The following is a 9,003-nucleotide window of genomic DNA, read 5'->3' as shown; positions in this document are numbered from 1 at the left end:
GGTCATGTTCATTAATTTTTCCAAATTGGAAATTTGTGGTACGTTCCCATATTACCAAACTGCTGAGATCATTGGTCCCTAGGCTTACACACTACTTAATCTAACATAAATTAACTTACGCTAAGAACAGCACACACAGCCATGCCCGAGGGAGGGCTCGAACATCCGACGGGATGAGCCAGGCGAACTGTAGCAAGGTGCTTCGAAACGCGCAGCTACCCCGCGCAGCATTAATTTTTGGGGAAACGTTTTGAAAGTGCAGCATGGTTTGAAAAGACGCGTAGGGCAACTATACCCATCAACTTTCCAGATCACTAAAACAGAAGTTCACAGTTATCCCACCAGGCAACGCATACTTCATAATCTTCTCAGTTCTGTTCAGGAACCTCGCAGTAGACACAGCTGGAGAAAATACAGTACGTCACTTTCGTATCTTTGTAATGTAAAATTCGTATAGCTTCAGTTAAATGTTGCGCCAACGGCCTTGCCGCAGTGGTAACACCGGTTCCCGTCAGTTCACCGACGTTAAGCGCTGTTGGGCTGGGCTAGCACTTGGATGGGTGACCATCCGGTCTGCCGAGCGCTGTTAGCAAGCGGGATGCACTCAGCCCTTGTGAGGCAGAACTGGGGAGCTACTTGATTGAGAAGTAGCGGCTGCGTTCTCGGAAACTGACCTACGGCCGGGAGAGTGGTCTGCTGACCACATGCCCCTCCATATCCGCATCCAGTGACGCCTGTGGGCTTAGGGTGACACACGGCGGCCAGTCGGTACCTTTGGGGCTTCATGGCGTGTGTGGGATGAGTTTTCAGTTAAGTGTTGGGTGAACATAAATCTATTTAGAAACTAGATAAACTCTGTACCGGAACTAACGCCTATAAGCTTCCAATAGAGCCCTCGAACTCCACAACTATAGTTGTGTGCGATGTCTGAAGACTGCTGAAAAAGAAAGTAGTAGAACGGGGAAGATGTGTCCACGTCTAATGGGGTAAAAGTTCGCTAGACGTACTTTTATCCACCAAGAAACAGTTAACGAACTTTTACCCTACAACGAGTACATTGATTTTTGTAGTCTTTTCTAGCGTTTTCGAGCATTTTTCATTAGTGTTTGTTTGCTTTAGATGCCTCATAATTCACCTTTTCTATGAGTCACCGAGCTACTGACAAGTCTGATGTGGCCCGCCACGAATTCCTCTCCTGTGACAACCTCTTCATAGAGTAGCAACTGCAACCTATGTCCTCAATTATTCGCTGAATATATTGCAATCTTTGTCTTCCTCTGAAGTTTTTACACTCCACAGCTTTCTCTGATACCAACGAAGTTATCCCCTGATGTCTTAACAGATGTCCTGTCGTCCTGTCCCTTCTTCTTGGCAATGTTTTCCTTATGTTCCTGCCCTCTCTGATTCTGCAGAGAACCCTCTCATTCCTTATCAGTCTATCTAATTTTCAGCATTCTTCTGTAGCGCCACATCTCAAATGATTCGTTTTTTTCGTTTTTCCCACAGTCCAAGTTTCCCTACCATAAAATGCTATACGCGAACGTAATTTCTCAAAAATTCCTACATCAGTTTAAGGCCATTGTTTGATATCAGCAGACTTCTTTTGGACAGGAATGCCCTTTTTTAAGTTTTAGTTAGCTTTTTATGCTCTCCTTGCTGCTTCTGGCAGGTGTTATTTTGCTGACTAGGTTGCAGAATTCTTTATCTTCATCTACTTCGTGATCATCAATGCCGACGTTACGTTTCACGCTGATTTCAATTTGCTATTTCTCATTACTTTCGAACTTTTTTCCTTCACAGTCAATCCATATTTGGTCATGTATGTACGTAAACTAATGTTGTCGCTGTTGGTTTTCTATCAACAATGGTGAGAACAGCACTATCACTGGACTATTTACAGTAATGCACTCCCTGCCTTACCTTCCTGTACATAACGAATCCTACTCTCGGTATACAATTTTCTCCGGCCATTGGTATTATCCTATACTCATCTGACCAGATACCCCAGTCTTCTTTCCATTTATCTATACTGACTACCACTTTAACTAGATTGAACCTTGGCGTTTCCTGTTTCAAATTTTCTAGCTTTCCTGTCACTTTCAAGCTTTTGACATTCCACGCCCTGCCTCGTAAAACTTTAGCCTTTCATTGGTTATGCAATCTTTTTCTCGTAGTGACCCCCCTCCCTCTTCCCCTTGGCAGTCTTCAACCGGAGACCTGAATAGAAGACCGGAATCTTTTGCCAATTTAGAGATCATCAGATCACTTTTTGAGTTACAGGCCACATGTCCTATGGAAACACATCATGTGTATTTAATACAGAGGTTTTCATTGCCTACTGCATCCACATGCTGTTGATCATTGTCGATTCTTCCACCTTTAGGGCAGTTCCCATCCCCAAGGGGAAGAGAGTGTCCTGAACCTCTATCCGCTCCTCCGCCATCCGTGAGAAGACAGTTGGCTGTAGGTGGGTGACTTCTTATGCCGGAAGTCTTCGCCGCCACTGCTGATCATATTATTCAAAACTTAAGAGATGGCGGGTCTAGAACCAGGGAGCTGGACGTTTTGATTACTAGTTAAGGATATTAACCCATACACCTTAGACATCTTAAACTAACTTTCCTGTACTTTCTCTATCATTGGGAGGTGGGGTTTTAAGACATATCTAACTATCAAATGAGTACACTCCCAATATAATTACGTCATCCATAGTGGTATTTCTTTCCAGAAAGCGACCAAGAACATCAGCTCGCCAGTCATATACAATCACTCTATCATCGAGCTCATTGCCATGTAGAAAATGGGAGCTCAATAAGGAAGCATCTAAAGCTACCGGGTTTTCGAAGCCTGCCGTAAGAAAATGTATTAAATCCACAGTGGTAGTGAGCGTCCCAGCCTTGTCACTAAAACTATTTCATTTGTGGAGGAACAAGCAGTAGTGAAGCACTGCATTTCTTGCGATAAACGCTTTTTCAGCTTCACTCTCAGATGGGGTGATTTTCGATGTATTTATTTCCAACCAGTGGGTCGGTGTATTCTTACCCTACAGCATGCGCTAAGAGTATGCAAAATCATTTTTTGGGAAAATTTCTGTTACTTCTCTTTTACACAATATTACCACGATACCAAACTAGGAGTGGCATGAGCAATTAATACAACATTGCTGCAACTTTTATTAAAATAATTAATGAAACGAAACCGTCGTATTTTTACCCTAACTTGCTATATTCCGGTTTACACTTCACTGCTCGACGTTTAGATTCCTGTGTTTGAATCTTTTTCAAGATCCCACTGTCGTCCCAGCACGGCTGAGAAGTGTTGAAAGACTTTCTGGCTACGTTATTTTACAGCGCTTTTTCAGATAAGTGCAACTATAAAAAGCATAAGCTGTCATTGGTGAGTCGCCACTGAATAAATACTTAAAGGAGGTACCGACAGAGAGGAATAATGCAAGATATTATTGCCGTTGTGCCACGTCGGTTGTTCCCTGGAAAACGTTTATGTTCCTCTCTCGCTCTGACTGCATGTTTACTTCCGCTTAGTAGGCAATCGCAAAGACGGAGGCCTGTAGCCGTCATCACTAATGAAAAAGGAGTCATTTCGGTATATCCACCACTTCATGTACTTTCCCTCTACAAATATTACTTCCTCAGGCTAGCACGTTTATCATGATGAATAGATGTGCTCCTGTTGTACTTGACAAATCTTTTATTTGGACAAAATCGTACACACGATCCGGGTTTATTCATGTAAATCCAGTCTTCAGGGAGAACGAAATACAAGAAAAACTAAAAGGGAGTCTTCACAAAATTATTTGTTGTGAAAATGGCACATACAGATGTGAGAATCAGGTTATACTTTGCTTGCGTTCGGGAAAGTCGTACCAGTCATGTAAAAAATCCAACAAGGTAATCAAGAAGCATGCGAGATCCCGTGCGGGCGAGACATAGAGGGGTTATCTAAGTCGTCCGGTGCTACATTGGATAAACGGGCCCTAACTGAAGAAACATGGATATAACTGTAAGTAAGCAGACATTTCCAACCTAGTGTAACCTGTGAACTCACTGTGAACTACAGGGTTATTACAAATGATTGAAGCGATTTCACAGCTCCACAATAACTTTATTATTTGAGATATTTTCACAATGCTTTGCACACACATACAAAAACTCAAATAGTTTTTTTAGGCATTCACAAATGTTCGACATGTGCCCCTTTAGTGATTCGGCAGACATCAAGGCGATAATCAAGTTCCTCCCACACTCGGCGCAGCATGTCCCCATCAATGAGTTCGAAATCATCATTGATGCGAGCTCGCAGTTCTGGCACGTTTCTTGGTAGAGGAGGTTTAAACACTGAATCTTTCACATAATCGCACAGAGAGAAATCGCATGGGGTTAAGTCGGGAGAGCGTGGAGGCCATGACATGAATTGCTGATCATGATCTCCCCCACGACCGATCCATCGGTTTTCCAATCTCCTGTTTAAGAAATGCCGAACATCATGATGGAAGTGCGGTGGAGCACCATCCTGTTGAAAGATGAAGTCGGCGTTGTCGGTCTACAGTTGTGGCACGAGCCAATTTTCCAGCATGTCCAAATACACGTGTCCTTTAACGTTATTTTCGCAGAAGAAAAAGGGGCCGTAAACTTTAAACTGTGAGATTGCTCAAAACACGTTAACTTTTGGTGAATTGCGAATTTGCTGCACGAATGCGTGAGGATTCTCTACCGCCCAGAATTGCACACTGTGTCTGTTCACTTCACCATTAAGAAAAAATGTTGCTTCATCACTGAAAACAAGTTTCGCACTGAACGCATCCTCTTCCATGAGCTGTTGCAACCGCGCCGAAAATTCAAAGCGTTTGACTTTGTCAGCTTTAGCCTTTTCCGTAAGATTTTCCAAACCGTCGGCTGTGGTACGTTTAGCTCCCTTCTTGCTTTATTGGTCGACTTCTGCGGGCTACGCGTGAAACTTGCCCGCACGCGTTCAACCGTTTCTTCGCTCACTGCAGGCCGACCCGTTGATTTCGCCTTACAGAGGTATCCAGAAGCTTTAAACTGCGCATACCATCGCCGAATGGAGTTAGCAGTTGGTGGATCTTTGTTGAACTTCGTCCTGAAGTGTCGTTGCAGTGTTATGACTGACTGATGTGAGTGCATTTCAAGCACGACATACGCTTTCTCGGCTCCTGTCGCCATTTTGTCTCACTGCGCTCTCGAGCGCTCTGGCGGCAGAAACCTGAAGTGCGGCTTCAGCCGAACAAAACTTTATGAAATTTTCTACGTATCTGTAGTGTGTCGTGACCATATGTCAATGAATGGAGCTACAGTGAATTTATGAAATCGCTTCAAACATTTGTAATAGCCCTGTACATGTGGCATGGAATTAAGAAATTAAAATAAATGCCGTGGAAAGCCGATTTGTTAACATAAAAAGTGGTTTACTGTGTAAGTGCCAATCCCGCCGGCTGATGATGAAATTCCAGTAAGGCCGGTCAACAGACCGTCGCGCTAACCGCAATGAGACTCCTGTGTGCTCATACGTACAATCGCACCAAAAAATATTGGTACAGTTACATTTTAGTGGTTGTAGGTTAAACGAAACATGTATTTCAGAACAGAACCAAGACACGTGCCACCTTACATTACATAAGTTACGTATATGTCCAAATCACCCGTCTGTAATGTAACATACAGTGTTATGAAAATAAACATCGCTCTTCTACATAGCAAACGTATTGGCACATGCGTTTGAATCGGACAGTGTGTTCGTTTTCTTCACTGATGTTCATCTTCTAATAGCTAGTGTGTATCCCTTTAGCATCTATAACACCACGTAAACGCCTAGGAATGCTTTGTATTAAATTCTGGGTATTATCAGAGGTAATTTTCGACCATTCCTCCAGGAGCACTTTCTCCAAGTCGTTTTTACCAGACGGACGCCTTCTTCTGACTTGTGTGTCAAGGTGAGCCCACAGGTTCTCAATGGGGTTCAAATCAGGACTCGGAGGCGGTTTTAGAACCCTTATGGGGGCATTGTACAGTAACCACTCCCGGGTTTTCGTGGCGGTATGTTTTGGGTCATTGTCTTGCTGGAAACGAAACACCCCAGTAAGGCCCAATGTCTGTGCACTAGCGTGTAAATTACCTCGCAACACGTCGATGTATCTCATATGATCCATTGTACCGTGGATTACAGCTAGATTTCCAACGCCGGACGCCGCCATACAGCCGAAGACCATGATACCGCCCCACCGTGTTTGACCATGGGATGCATGTGTTCGATGTCGAGCTGCGTATTCGACTTGCGCCAAACTTTCTTTCTTGCATAAAATCCGAACACACTGAACTTCGATTCGTCGCCAAATATCACGGTGTTACAAGACTCCATCGGCTTGCCGATGTAGTCCTTGGCAAACTACAGGCGTTTCTGCCGGTTAATTTCCGATATGTATGGCTTTTTTACTGGGAGAACGCCCATGCATGTCAGCCTCATTCAACACATTTCGCATAGTTTGAACACTAACCGTCTTGTCGGACGTTGTCTGAACAACCTCAGCAATAATTGCTGCACTTGTAGCAGGTCCCTTCCGAGCAAGTGCGATGATACGGCGACGCTCACAGGTTGTAAGCACTTTTGGACGTCCAGGACGACACTTATTCACTGTAGTTCCAGTCTCTTTATATTTATGAATGATGGCTCGTACCGTGGTGTTGCTAACAGACACCTCTGCTCCGATATGTCGATTGCTTCTCCCTTGTGAATGGAGCAATACCACTCTATCACGCAACGCCACCGATTGTTCCTTCTTCTTCGGCCCCATGCTGACCACTATCGCGTAATACAGCAACATACTAGCGACTGGGTCGTCAACAACACGCAGTGTCTATTGCGTCACCAGATAGCGTTCCGGGACCTGAAAACCCAGCAATATACCGAGTGACCACGCTCTGTGCCAGTACTTTTTGTGTGCAGAGGAGATACATGTTTGCCCTTAACGCTGCATTTCTTTCTTAATGGTAGGCACTGTGGGCAGAATTGTAATGTTTGGTGTGTGAGGTAGCACGTACTTGTGCTGTGTACCGGAAGGTGCGGCGTTTGTAGCCAACATCGATAAACACGCACGTGTGCCAATTCTTTTTGGTGCGATTGTGTACGTCAGAGAGTGGCCGCCCCTGGAATTAATACCGAGGGCCCACGCCACGTGTATAGAGGTGGGTTCATAGGCTATATTAGGCTGTAAATGTGTGCTTATTTGCTGTTACATTCATGGTTTTTTTCTGTTTATCCGGTGTGCTACTTGTTGACTCGGAAAACCTTTTTATGTCCCAACCGCATGCGATCTCACATGCTGCTTGATAACCTTGCTGGATCTTTTAAATGACTGGTACGAATGCAAACAAGGTATAGCAGCATCTTCACATTTGTATCCTTTCAATGTTAATTAGTTTCATGAAGAATGAGTCTCAGTTTCCTTTTGTTCCTTTCTTTTCAGCTGAATATGGTATCTACATAATGAAACCCGGATGGTTTGTATGATTTTATCCAAATAAAATATTTGTCTAGTAGAACTGGAGCCGATTTATTTAGCAAGTAAAACTTAACAATAGTTATGGACGTTCCGTAAAGAGTATATTATAGCACGTTACTCTCCTTATATCCTATAACATGCCCACATTCCTCCCGGTGGTCCGCTACAGCCTGTTTTATCTTCTTTCGTAAACATGTTTTGTGTTGGTGTTGGTGTTCTACATAGGGAGGAACGATCACCACGATAAAATAAGGGAAATCAGAACTCGTACGGAAAGATATAGGTGTTAATTGTTTCCGCGCGCTATACGAGATTGGAATAATAGAGAATTGTGATGGTGGTTCGATGAACCCTCTGCCAGGCACTTAAATGTGATTTGCAGAGTATCCGTGTATATGTAGATGTTGATGTAGATGTGACGTGTTATTTAACTATCGTTTCAGTTTCACCATTATATATTTTGCCACAACTACGCATCAGTCCACATAAGCCACAGTCTAGTTGTGTGGGGAGATCAGGTACGTCTGTTGTAGGTTGAAGGAAGCCTGTTATAACTAATTCAGTAAAACGGAAAACGATGTGCTCTCCGTTAAGCATTTTACACAAAGGTGTAGGTTTCATTTTTAATAGATTTGTAGGAGAACAAAGTAAGACATGAGTGATGAGCCCCTACTATTCATATCCAAATTGAAAGATTTCAATGTAGCACACTCTTTCTATTGTGTGCAGACGTTCTTCACGGAAGTTGAGGACTTTTCTGTGTAAAGTGTTATTTGTTCGCATATTTTCTCGCAACAAGTAAACACCCGATTCTTTATAGAATCGAAGTTCCATATGTATGCTAGCCTCAAGCTTCAGAATACTTTACACATGAGTTAGTGCGTTAAATATTTGACGTTAAGCATGTAAGCGAGAAAAGATTAGAAAAGGTTTGAAATTACACTTAAGGCTTGCTGGAAGTCACAATGTGCTCTCATTACCAAACACTGGATGCGTATAGTCTAGGTAAGGCAATTCTCACTTTTCTTAAGGAAAAGGCAGTTTCTTACGCATCTCAGCGTTTATGACCTACCTTATGAACTTAGTGTCGTACAATGATACAATGTTGCAGATGATTTCATTCTAATATCTGGGTACTGTTTGCAAAATGTCTTGTGAATAGACGCAGTTCTAAAGAGGGAGTCATACCTGAGGCGACAGTTTTACTGCACGAATACCAAAACTGTAGTAAGCTATAACCGTTTTTCCTTTCACCATTTTGCTGGGGGTACCAGCGAATAAAATTACTTAAAGGTTTTAAATTATGTGTAATGTTTGTTCCAGTTCTCTGTGTGCTATCATTCTCAACTACTGGATGAACATAGGTATTTGTACGTGGTGAGTCACGCTGTCTCAAGACATGTGCACAGTTTCTAACGTTGATACTTGTCTTAGAGTGTTAGACCTTTAACATAATGTCGTAACTATTA

General features: G+C 43.1%; 1 pseudogene; it reads left to right on the top strand.

Moving 5' to 3' along the window:
- Positions 1–474: 474 nt before the first annotated feature.
- LOC124614408 lies at positions 475–592 on the top strand (annotated as a pseudogene).
- The last annotated feature ends 8,411 nt before the right edge of the window (positions 593–9,003 follow it).

The sequence above is a fragment of the Schistocerca americana genome, chromosome 4 (genome assembly GCF_021461395.2).
Source record: "Schistocerca americana isolate TAMUIC-IGC-003095 chromosome 4, iqSchAmer2.1, whole genome shotgun sequence".
Classification (NCBI taxonomy): Eukaryota; Metazoa; Arthropoda; class Insecta; order Orthoptera; family Acrididae; genus Schistocerca; species Schistocerca americana.
This window is presented reverse-complemented; position numbering and strand designations above follow the sequence as displayed.